Genomic DNA, 12,611 nt, shown 5'->3' with positions numbered 1-12,611 from the left:
ATTTCCCACAGGATCCGACAGCCTCACCCACGGAGTGGGCACCCAGGGCCGGGCTGGTACCCACTGCCCTGTGCCACCGGCCTGGCACAGCCCCAGCCCTGCTGGGCACAGGGCACATGGGGGCACAGCACCCACAGCCCTGCTGGGCACAGGGCACATGGGGGCACAGCACCCACAGCCCTGCTGGGCACAGGGCACAGGGGGGCACAGCCCCAGCCCTGCTGGGCACAGGGCACAGCTCATGGGGGCACAGCACCCCCAGCCCCTGCTGGGCACAGGGCACAGCTCGGGGTGGGCACAGCACCCCCAGCCCTGCTGGGCACAGGGCACAGCTCAGGGGGGCACAGCCCCAGCCCTGCTGGGCACAGGGCACAGGGGGGCACAGCCCCAGCCCTGCTGGGCACAGGGCACAGCTCATGGGGGCACAGCCCCAGCCCTGCTGGGCACAGGGCACAGCTCAGGGGGGCACAGCCCCAGCCCTGCTGGGCACAGGGCACAGGGGGGCACAGCCCCAGCCCTGCTGGGCACAGGGCACAGCTCATGGGGGCACAGCCCCAGCCCTGCTGGGCACAGGGCACAGCTCATGGGGGCACAGCCCCTGCCCCTGCTGGGCACAGGGCACAGCTCGGGGTGGGCACAGCACCCCAGCCCATGCTGGGCACAGGGCACAGCTCATGGGGGCACAGCCCCAGCCCTGCTGGGCACAGGGCACAGCTCAGGGGGGCACAGCACCCCCAGCCCTGCTGGGCACAGGACACAGCTCAGGGGGGCACAGCACCCCCTGCCCCTGCTGGGCACAGGGCACAGCTCGGGGTGGGCACAGCACCCCCTGCCCCTGCTGGGCACAGAGCACAGCTCGAGGTGGGCACAGCACCCACAGCCCTGCTGGGCACAGAGCACAGCTCGGGGTGGGCACAGCCCCTGCCCCTGCTGGGCACAGGGCACAGCTCGAGGTGGGCACAGCACCCCCAGCCCTGCTGGGCACAGGGCACAGCTCGGGGTGGGCACAGCACCCCCAGCCCTGCTGGGCACAGGGCACAGCTCATGGGGGCACAGCCCCAGCCCCTGCTGGGCACAGGGCACAGCTCAGGGGGGCACAGCAGCCCCAGCCCTGCTGGGCACAGGGCACAGCTCAGGGGGGCACAGCACCCCCAGCCCCTGCTGGGCACAGGGCACAGCTCAGGGGGGCACAGCACCCCCAGCCCCTGCTGGGCACAGGGCACAGCTCGGGGTGGGCACAGCACCCCCAGCCCCTGCTGGGCACAGGGCACAGCTCGAGGGGGGCTGCCCTGCTCCCCTTGGCACCCCCTGCCCAGCCCTGCCAGGCGCTCCCGCTGCTCTCTGTGCCCTCAGTGCCCCGAGCTCCCGGCTCTGGAGCTCCTGCTCCGAGCCAGTCGAGCTCCAGGTCAGTTTTAATGAAAAACGTCACAAACCAAGAACTGGTGTTTTGCTGAGGACAAACAAACCTGCACAAGCCTGACCCGTACCCCGAAGCACAGGGGAGGGACTGCTGGCCTTGTCCTGGCACTTTGTCCCGTTTCCTCCCACTCCTCCCCCCCACTTTTGCCCTGCCCTGGGACCTCCACAATGGCCAGGGGAGCCAAAAGCTGCCGGTGGCTTCAGCGCCACCCCCGTGTCCCCTCACCACTGCTGGGGGGCGTGTGGGGGCCCCCTGGCTCAACCCCCTCCACCCGGCAGGGTTTAACTCCCCCTTGGCTTCCCGGGTGTGCGGGGCTCAGCTCCCCCCGCAGCATCTGAGCCTGGGGAAGTGAGAGCCGAGCGGAGCCGCGCTCAGAGCCGGCACAGACACAGCTGCCGGAGGGGCAGGGGCTGGAGCAGCCACAGCACCCTGTGCCCAGCCCTTCCCGGACACAGGGATGGATTTGGGGCTGTCCTAAGGGGGGTGGGGGGATGTGGGGCTGTGTCCCCAGAGAAGCACACCCAGCCCCGAGCCCCTTGCTGGGGAGATGAGCCATGGATTTAGGTCACTCAGGGGTCACACATGGGCAGTTTCAGCTCTGAAGGTTCTTCCCCCCGAGGGTGCTGGGCACTGCCCAGGCTCCCCAGGGAATGGTCCCGGCCCCAAGGCTGCCAGAGCTCCAGGAGCTCTCAGGGCTGCTCAGGGTGGGGGTGTTGGGGTGGCTGTGCAGGGACAGGGGCTGAGCTGATCATCCCTGAGGGTTCTTTCCAGCTCAGGATATTCCAGGATTCCACCCATGCCAGAGTCCCACGCAGTGGGGACAAGGACATGGTGCAGTGTGGAACAGGACGGAGTCAGAGGATGTTCCCAAAGCCAGCAAGGCTGGATCCTGCAGTAGGAAGATTCAGCAGATGGGGCAGGTGGTGCCCATAACACCCCTGGGCTGAGACCACGAGAAAGGAGGATGGGAAATGGGGCTGAGATGGAACATGGGGCTGAGATGGGAAATGGGGCTGAGATGGGAAATGGGGCTGAGATGGGAAATGGGGCTGAGATGGAACATGGGGCTGAGATGGAACATGGGGCTGAGATGGGAAATGGGGCTGAGATGGGAAATGGGGCTGAGATGGGAAATGGGGCTGAGATGGAACATGGGGCTGAGATGGGAAATGGGGCTGAGATGGAACATGGGGCTGAGATGGGAAATGGGGCTGAGATGGAACATGGGGCTGAGATGGGAAATAGGACTCCCCTTTCCTGGCTGAGGCCTCTCCTGCTGCAGCAGAGCTGTCACTGGGATCTGGTGAGCCCCTGCCATGGATTGGGGCCGGAGCCTGGAGCAGGGACTCACCTCACTGGGTGGTTTCTATTACTCCTCACATGAAGCTGAAACCTGACATCAGATCACAAAACCCACTAAGTGAAGAAATCTGAGGAGGGAGGGGAAATTCCCCGTTGGGTCCCAAAGAGGCACCACAGTGTCCTCTCCCTTCCCCTGACGCAAAGGCACAAATGCCACCGTGGTCCCAGTGTCCCAGGGCTTGGATCAGCTCCACTTCAGGGCACCTTTGCAGGCTGAAACTTCCTGATCCTCTCCCATGGGAACAATGGATTCACTGAGCTGTTTTAGCTTGAAGAACCAGGAAAAGTGCCCCAAGAATGGCACATTCACATCCCAGTGACATCCAAAACTCCAGCTCAGCCAGGCAAAAGCTCTCCTGTGCCTTCCTCACTGTGGGGCACCCATCCCTGCTGTGGAACTTGTCCAGCTGGCAGGGAATACATGGGCAGTCCTGGGTGCTGTCCCCTTCCTTGGGCAGTATTTACCCTCAGGTGTGACAGCTGCCACAGCCCCTGCTGTTTTCACCCGTGAAGGTGCTAGATGCCCCATTTGGCATCTTGGACAGCCTCTGTGGGCAAGGCTCCCTCTCCCGGTCCCCTGCTCCATGTCTAACTCCTATGACAGCCATCTCCTTTGCTCCATCTCTCACTTTCCTTCTCCCTTCTCCCTCCTTCCCTCCTCTCCTTCCTCCTGTCCCCATCCCCTTTTCTAGAGCCTCCTGCTTGTGCCTCTGCCTGTGCCCAGACCAGGTTCCCCCAACCCTTTCTGGGTTTCCCCCACCACCCTCTGCCTCAGCCAGCCTTCGCCCCACGCCCTGCTGGGGGAACACGGCCCCACCGGGGCAGTCCTGGAGATCCCCCGGCCTCGGGGGTGGCGCTGAGATGGTTTCTGGGGGCGAGGGCGCCTTTCCTTTCCATTCTGAGGAGACTTCCCCGCCCCGTGAACACGCACTGAGGGTTTCCTGCCCGTGGGCGGATTCTATCTTGGGCTGCAGCGGCGCCGGGGGACCCCACCTGGGGCCGGGGATGCCGCGTTTCCTCCTCCTCCACACCATTGCCAGGGCGCTCTCATTAGCCCAGCTCGTTTTTGGTCGATTTTAAAGCCGCTTTCTAAGCTCCCTGGGCGGGATCGAGCTCCCAAAGCAGCTCCCCAAGGATCCCCAGGCTCTGCTGTGCCTGTGTGGGATGATATCCCACTGCTCCGGGAAAATAGATCAGAAGGACCTGGTCCTCACCTGGGTCACCTGGGGGAGATGGATTTGTAGAGAAATAAAATTTTAATTTTTTTTTTTTAATCTAACTTTAAAAATTCTCTACAAATCCATTTCCCACAGTCACCCAGCGTGGGATTCCTGTACAATCAGATCATCTGAACGTGGCAATTTGGGGACCACTTTCCTTGAGCCCCATGAGTGTCCTCAGGGCTGGGGTGTGCTCTGCAGAGCTCCCATCAGCAGATGAAGGGAGATGGGATGATCATGGTGGGAATGAGGAGGGTGAGCAGCCCCGTGGTGACCGTGGGAGGTGGCTGGAGTGGTTTTGTCACAGCAGCAGCACAGCAAAGGAGCACTGCTACATTTTTCAACACTCGGCACAAAACACGGGGCTTGCACTCAGAACTCCCCCGAGAACTTTCCAACGAGCTGCCCCGAGAGCCTGATGTGGGGTGGAGGAGTTTCCATTCCAGCTCTGCCCGGGCTGGGGGCTGGGTCTCAAGAGAGGATTGCAGGCCTGTCCCCTCACTGTGTCCTCTCCATGCCACGGAAGCGGACATGGCCCTGCCTGGCCGGTGCCTGTGGATGCTCAGCACCCATCCCACTGCCCTTGCCTTGGCTTCCCCAGCTGTAAATGGGGCTGGGGGCTGTGCAAACCCCCTGGCCAGTTCACACCAGGGCTGTCCCCTGCCCAGCCCGGGTCCCTGGGGACACATGTGGCCCTGGCCACGTGCAGCCATCAGTCACACCGCCAGGAGCAGAGCCCGATGGAGGGGGGTGTCCTGCCCGGTGACAGGGACCCCCAGGTGGTGGCAGTGGGGAAGCAGAGCCACTGCTGTCCCTCCTCTATGTCATGCCCAAAGGGAGAGAGGAAGAAGAGGGTCCCCGATGCCTCCTGGCAGGGAGGACAATGAGGATGGCAATGCTCTTAGCATCGCTTCTGTCCCCACAGCTGGAAGGAAAGGAGTGAAAGAGGTTGGAGAGAGGGACCCATCCCTGTCATCAGTGTCCTAATGGATGTCACCATCCCTGTCACCAACGCCCCTCAGGTGCCCTGTGGGGTAGCCCCAGCAGGCAGGGATGAACTGGATCTGTTGTTGTTTCCAGCGTCCCACGGGGGACAGTGACTGTCACAACTCAGCTGGGAGCTCGGAGCAGGGGCTACTGGTGACAAATGGCACCTGAAGGGAGGACGGCAAGTGGAGCCGAGGATGCTCCGAGGGAGCTGCTGTGGCCTGTGCTGGGCTCACCCTTAGGGACAGGAAGTGTCCCGGGGGTGCCAGGAGGGTGTCCCAGCTCTTCGGGGGTGGCCAGGAAGGAGGGGACACCCTCGGGGGGAGTGGTACAGTGTGGCCAAAGCAGCCAAGCCCAGCACAGAGGCTGGGAGAGAGCTGGGGACAAAGTTGCTGTAATGTGAAAAATGGGCGGGCTTTAAAAAGAGGAAAAAAAAAAAAGAAGAAGAAAAGGGTTTTGAGGCCTTTCTTCTCTCTCGCTGTTGTTGTTGTTATCCATAAATAATAATTAAACCACCATTTCCAGCCCAGGCCACTTGTTTTAAATTTCCTGGCTAAAGTGATGTAACAGCTGTGCGTGATGCAACGCCATGTGGAATGCATCATCCAGGAAACCAAAAACAAAATCGCCTTTCTGGCCAGGAGCTCGGCACGGCTCCTGCCCCCAGCCCCCCGTGCAGGGGTCCCGCAGCCCTCACGTCTGGGCTGGACACTTTGATGTCCCCGTGGGAGCTGGCTCTGGGTGCAGGGGGACAGCAAGGGGGGGACACAAGGGGGAGGCAGCTCCTGCTCCGAGCCAGTCGAGCTCCAGGTCAGTTTTAATGAAAAACTTCACAAACCAAGAACTGGTGTTTTGCTGAGGACAAACAAACCTGCACAAGCCTGACCCGTACCCCGAAGCACAGGGGAGGGTCTGCTGGGCTTGTCCTGGCACTTTGTCCCGTTTCCTCCCACTCCTCCCCCCCACTTTTGCCCTGCCCTGGGACCTCCACAATGGCCAGGGGAGCCAAAAGCTGCCGGTGGCTTCAGTGCCACCCCAGTGTCCCCCCACCACTGCTGGGGGGTGTGTGGGGGCCCCCTGGCTCAACCCCCTCCACCCGGCAGGGTTTAACTCTCCCTTGGCTTCCCCCTGCTCCAGGGAAGAATAAATTCTGCGGAATGCCCCTGCCCACCCCTCTGCCCCATCCACCTGTGCCCTGTGCCAGTGACTGGCCTTTGAACTGGGGCTGGCCAGAAAGGTCAGAGAAAGGGAAGAAAAAGAAGAGAAAGGGAAAGGAAAAGAGAAAAGAGGAGGGGGAAAAAAAAACCCAAACAAAAAAGAAAATCAAAAACCAACCCAAGGCTGCAGTGGGAAATCAGAAGTCAGAGCTGAGGCATTTCGGCAGCCGGGGCTGGAATGTCTGACTCACACTGTGACTAAATGCAAATATGAACTCAAACCTGCTCCTTAAAGTCCTTGGGATCCAGCGAGGAGCCCTGAGCTCGCACTGGCCCCTCACCAGTGGCCCAGCCCGGCGGGACAGTGCTATTCCATGATGGGCACTGCAGTGAGCAGGGCCCCACAGTCCCACTCTGTTCCACGTCTCTGAGCAGGGCTGAGAGGGAGCCTGAGGCAGGATGGGGCTGCCACACCTCGGCTCTGGGTGGGACACGCTCGCCTGCTTGTGCCCCTTGCTGTCCCCATGCTGAGGGGACCTCCTCGGGCTGTGGGGGGCTCAGTGCAGCCACCGGCCTTGCTGGGCGGTCCTGGCCCATCTCCTCCTGACCAGGCACCAGGTCCCTGGCTTGGGCTGTCACAGTGTCCCCAGTCACTAACAGAAGGAAAAAGGGTCTGGGTCCCTGGAGGGGGCAGTGCCACGGCCAGGGAATCACAGGGTGGGAACCCAGCCCAGCTCGAAGAAAATTCCAGGGAAATGGGGATTTTTCTCTAGTATATATACGATTTTTTCTAAAGCCTATTTTGTTGCCTGGCACTGACTTTATTAATTTCCAGTTTTGTAAGAGGGGGTGGGAGGCTCTGAGGGCAGTTGCTGGCGTCCCACAGCTCCCACTGGGGACACAGCTTTCCCCACCCATTTCCACTGTACAGAGGTTGGACCAGCTCAGCATTCCCAAGCTCTCCTGGCCAAGGACTGACCGAGCCTCCCCCAGACCCTCATGAACACCTGGAATGTGCCCTGGGGACATTGACAGGCTAAGGTGGGGGGTCAGAGGCAACCTGCTCCAAAGCTGCCTTTGAACAATCCATGGATCCATCCATCCATCCATCCATCCATCCATCCATCCATCCATCCATCCATCCATCCATCCTCAGGTCTCAGCCTTTCCTTCTGGACCAGCAGCTCTGAAGACATAAATGGAACCTGCACCCCCTTGCTGATCTCAGTGAACTGGTTTTTGGCTCCAGGAATGGGCCCAGGACACCTCATTCAGCCCCCCTGGGTCAGGCAGGTTCTGCCTGAGGCTTGTTCAGGGCTCCCCAGCCCAGGAATGCTGGGCTCACACCCAACAGCACCTACCATGGTCTCCAAGGGCTCCATGTGAGCAATGTGGCCCTGATGTCATCACACAGAGGGGAAACTGAGGCACGGAGACCAGGGATAGAGGTAAAAGCCCAGCCAGAGGAACTGGTCCTCTTGCAGGGGAGATCACAGAGTCCTGGGATGATTTGGGTTGGGAGGACCCTCAAAGCCTGTCCAGCTGCACCCCTTGACATGGGTAGGGGCACCTTCCACTATCCCAGGCTGCTCCAAGCCCCATCCAGCTTCCAGGGATCGAGGGGCAGCAACAGCTGCTCTGCGCAGCTGAGCTGAGGATGACATTGTGGAGGATGACCTGTCTGTGGAGGAAGTTCTCCCTGTTCTCCTTTGGTCAGCGCTGCCTTTGGAGCCTCCACTCCCCTTTTCTCCCCCGGCATTGCCAGCTCTGAGCATTACAAGAGCTGCTGTGAGGCTGCTTCATTTCAGCCACAGCTCCCAGCACTTGGACACAACCTCAGCATTATTTTCTTATTTATCAGCTGTGTGTTATCAGCACAACCAATTGTGAAGATGGTGAAAACAGCTACCCCCATCCCAAAGGTCCAGGGGATGGAAACAATGAGAACTCAGCTGTTCTTGGGGTTCTTGGGAGAATCTTGATGGTTCCTGGGGTTGTGCAAGGCCAGGAGCTGGACTCTGATGATCCTTGTGGGTCCCTTCCCAGTCAGGAGGTCCCAGGATTCTGTGGTTCTGTGTTGCCCATGCTGTGTTCTGTGCCCCTACCCCACCTCACGAGGGGTCCAGGGGATGTTGAAGTTGCTCCTGAGCCTGAGGCTCCAGCACTTCTCCAGGTGGGGAATGTCACTGGAGCCCCTCTGGTGTCACCTCTGGATGGACGTGTCTGCAGAGCATCCCCGTGGTGCCCCTTGTGCATCCCCTCATCCCCTCTGCTTCCTCCTGCCCGACCAAAATAGCCTGAAATGGGAAACTGAGGGGGCCATGCTGTGAACTGGAAGGGGGAACTTCTCAGCTTCAAGAAAAACCCCCACGATGTCTGAGGAGTTTTAAGCCTTCCTGGTTCCCCAGGAGCAGGCCTGGGGACACACTTTTTGCCATGATGCTGCCACCTACCAGGAAGGAGACATTATTAATTATAGACTAATTAATTACAGGCTGCAGAGCTGGGTGGAGAGAAGCCTAAGAAGGTTCAACAAGGGCAAGTGCAGGGTCCTGCACTGGGGAGGAACAACCCCAGGGGCCAGCAGGGGCTGGGGGTGACCCACTGGAGAGCAGCTCTGCAGAGAAGGACCTGGGGGTGCTGGTGGATGGCAAACTGTCCCTGAGCCAGCAGAGTGCCCTGGGACCAGGGGGGGACACTGGGACCCTGGGGGCAGCGGGAAGAGCGTGGCAGCAGGGCAGGGAGGGAGCCTGCCCCTCTGCTGGGAGGGGGCACATCTGGGCTGCTGTGTCCAGTTCTGGGACAAGGACTAGGAGCTACTGGGGAGGGTCCAGTGGAGGTCCCAAAGATGGTTTGGGGTCTGAAGCTTCTCTCTGATGAGGAGAGACCGTGGGAGCTGGGCTTGATTAATCCAGAGAAGACTGAGGGGATCTCACCAATCCATTCAAGTATCTCCAAGGGGTGTCAGAGGATGTGCCAGACTCTGTTCTGGTGCCCAGCAACAGGACAAAGAGCAGTGTCCGTAAACTAAACCATGAGAAGTTCCACCTCAACATGAGGAAGAACTTCTTTCCATGAGGGTGGCAGAGCCCTGTAACAGGCTGCACAAAGAGGCTGTGGAGTCTCTGCCCAAGAGAGGGAGACTCCAAAACCCACCAGGATGTTTTCCTGTGTCACCTGCTCTGGGCGATCCTGCCTTGGCAGGGAGTTGAACTCTGGATGATCTCCAGAGGTCCCCTCCAAGTCCAACCATTCTGTGAAACACAAATTCTATTTTCAACATAGACCAAATGAACAAAACAGCTCAGAGCAGGAAAATCTCCTCTCAGCTTTTATCCCACACTGTCCTGGCCATGAATGCCTATGGAAAACCAGCAAGGCCCATCCCATCCCATCCCATCCCATCCCATCCCATCCCATCCCATCCCATCCCATCCCATCCCATCCCATCCCACCCCATCCCATCCCTCCATCACTTGGCTTTGCTGAGCCACCAGCAGCAGCAGAACGAAGCTCAAAGGTTTAATTACAATTGTTGACAGGGAAATTATGGCCACAGATGCAAAATTAGAATATAATTGTGTTAGGGAAATGTTTCATCTTCTCCCTGTCATCCCCAGGAGCGGAAGGCGGAGGGGAAGCAGCAGGAGAGGGATGAGGTTGGCAGGAGGCCTCACAGTGGGGGGAGTGACAGGGCTGGGCGTGCTGGGGGGTGACACCAGTCCCAAGGGCCACTGGGCCCAGAGGAAATGTGGCAGAAGGTGGTGAATGGCTCCTTTTTACAGAGCAGCAGCAATGAGGCAACGCTCGCCTTCCTTTGCCCAGAGCTGGAGAGGGACTGGGGACAAGGCATGGAGGGACAGGAAACAGGGAATGGCTTCCACTGCCAGAGGGCAGGGCTGGATGGGATCTTGGGAATGAGCAATTGTTCCCTGGCAGGGTGGGCAGGCTCTGGCCCAGGGTGCCCAGAGCAGCTGGGGCTGCCCCTGGATCCCTGGCAGTGTCCAAGGCCAGGCTGGAGCACCCCAGGACAGTGAAAAATGTCCCTCCCCAGCGCATGAGGATGGAACAAGATGAAGTCTAAGGTCCTCTCCACCCAAACTGTTCCATGATTTTATGATTCTGTGTGCCTTGGACCAGCACCTCGCTGCCAGCCCACACCCCCATCCTTGCTGAACTGGGGCAGGGGCCATCCTCACCCCTGCAATGATCCATCCCTGATGACAGGAGATGACTTTGGTCAGTGACCCCATTTAAATACGGGCAATTCTTTCCATTTTAAAAAAAAGAAAATAAAAGCCAAATGGCCCAAAGCTGCAAGTGACAGCTGGCCCCAGATCTGGCTGCAGAGGGGTCAGGCACAGGGAAACCGAAACCAGCACTGCTGACAGATGAGCCTGGAGCTGCCTGGGCAGGGCAGGAGAAGCAGCTTTTGCTAGGGAGAACAGCCCAGCTCCACCAAGATCCCTGTGTTGGGAATCAGGGTGGATGCAGGGAGAGGAGGTGAACCCTTGCCCACACCTGCTGCACGTGTTTGTGCCTCTGCTCCTGCACCTCGTGTAACTGGGCAAAGCACCATCTCTCCACCCCCACACTGAATCCCAGCTCGTCAGCTAAAAACCCACCGGAGAGGAGGTGGGGGAAACAGCTCCCAAGACCTGGGATACAAACTCCCTCACCCCAGAGGGCCAGGCAGACACACATTCCACAGTCCCATTGGCACCTTTGATCCCAAGCACCTGCCAGCTGCTTCCAAGCGCCAGCACTGGCTGCAACAGCAAAGTGAGCAGGGAAAGGGGTGGGGAGGTGTGGAGTTCTATGGGTGACATGAACAGTGGGATATAGGACACTTGGTGAAACAGAGCTGTGTTGTGGGGTCACACGTTGGAGAGAAGGGAGGGGGAAGCACAGGGGCCTAGATGGGCTGGAGAGGAGAGATAGTACCAAATCATGGAGTTCAACAAGTTCAAGTGCAACATTCTGCACATGGGTCAGGGCAATCCTAAGCAAAAGCACAGACTGGATAAAGAACAGATCAGGAGCAGCCCTGGAGGGAAGGACTTGGGGTGTTGGTGGGTGAGAGGCTCAGCCTGCCCTGGCCATGGGCACTGACCCAGAAACCCCCCCTGTGCTGGGCTGAGCCCCCAGCATGGGCAGCAGGGGAGGGGGGGATTCTGCCCCTCTGCCCCTGTGCTCAGGTGAGACCCCACCTGCAGAGCTGCCCCAGCCCTGGGCAACAGCAGCAGGAGGACGTGGAGCTGCTGGAGCCAGGCCAGAGGAGGCCACGGAGATGCTGCCAGGGCTGGAGCCCCTCTGCTCTGGAGCCAGGCTGGGAGAGCTGGGGGTGCTCCCCTGGACAAGAGAAGGCTCCAGGCAGAGCTCAGAGCCCCTGGCAGGGCCTGAAGGGGCTCCAGGAGAGCTGGAGAGGGACTGGGGACAAGGCCTGGAGGGACAGGACCCAGGGAATGGCTCCCACTGCCAGAGGGCAGGGCTGGATGGGATCTTGGGCAGGAATTGTTCCCTGGCAGGGTGGGCAGGCCTTGGCACAGGGTGCTCAGAGCAGCTGGGGCTGCCCCTGGATCCCTGGCAGTGCCCAAGGCCAGGCTGGACAGGGATTGCAGTGACCTGGGATGATGGAAGGTGTCCCTACCATGGCAGGGGGTGGAACTAGACGAAATTTGAGGCCTCTCGCAACCCAACCCGCTCCGAGGCGACTCCAGGATGTCACACACAAACTCTCCATCCCAGCCCGCTGCACTGCAGGGCCCGGCCGAGGTCGGGTGGCAGCCGCGCAGGCCGGTCCAGGCCTCGGCGCTCCTGGGAGCCCCCACAGCGGGGCTGCCCCGGCCCCACTACCCCCGGGGCTGCGCTGTGCCGCGGGGAGCGCCAGCCCCAGCGGCGCTGAAGGTGCTCCGGGGGCCCCCGCGGGGGCGGCGCGGCCGGGCCAGGACTGCCACCCAGGTCCCGCCGCGCTCCTGCGGCCCCTCGGCGGTGGTTCCGGGGGGCGGCGGCTGCGACGCAGCAGCTGCCGGGCGGGGGCTCCCGCGGCGGGACCCACCGGGACCCCAGCCCTGCGCACCCTGCCCCGCCGGGGGCCCCGCCGGCAGTGCGGGGGGAGCTGTGGGCGGCGACGGTAACCAGCGGCCTCCCCCGGCCCGCCGCCCCGCCCCCCGCTCGGTGGGCGGGGACCGCGACAACCCGCGCCCATGTTGGCCGCATCACCTGCCAATCAAAGCAATAGAGCATTATCATTGGTTAGGACCCCGCTGCCTTATCAGTCCATCTCGCGGAGCTCCGGTGTCGTCACCGTCGCTGCTTGACCAGCCACGCGTCCCCCTCCGCTAAGAAATATAGTCCCCGCCACGGCGGTACCCCCGCCGCGCCGCCGCGGTCCTGTTCAGCACTCCCGGGCGCCGCCATGCGCGTGCGAGTTCCGCGAGGCCCGCGCGTAGGGCCATCACCCCC

Source organism: Haemorhous mexicanus, chromosome 29 (genome assembly GCF_027477595.1).
Source record: "Haemorhous mexicanus isolate bHaeMex1 chromosome 29, bHaeMex1.pri, whole genome shotgun sequence".
NCBI lineage: Eukaryota > Metazoa > Chordata > Aves > Passeriformes > Fringillidae > Haemorhous > Haemorhous mexicanus.
Note: the sequence above shows the minus strand (reverse complement) of the source record.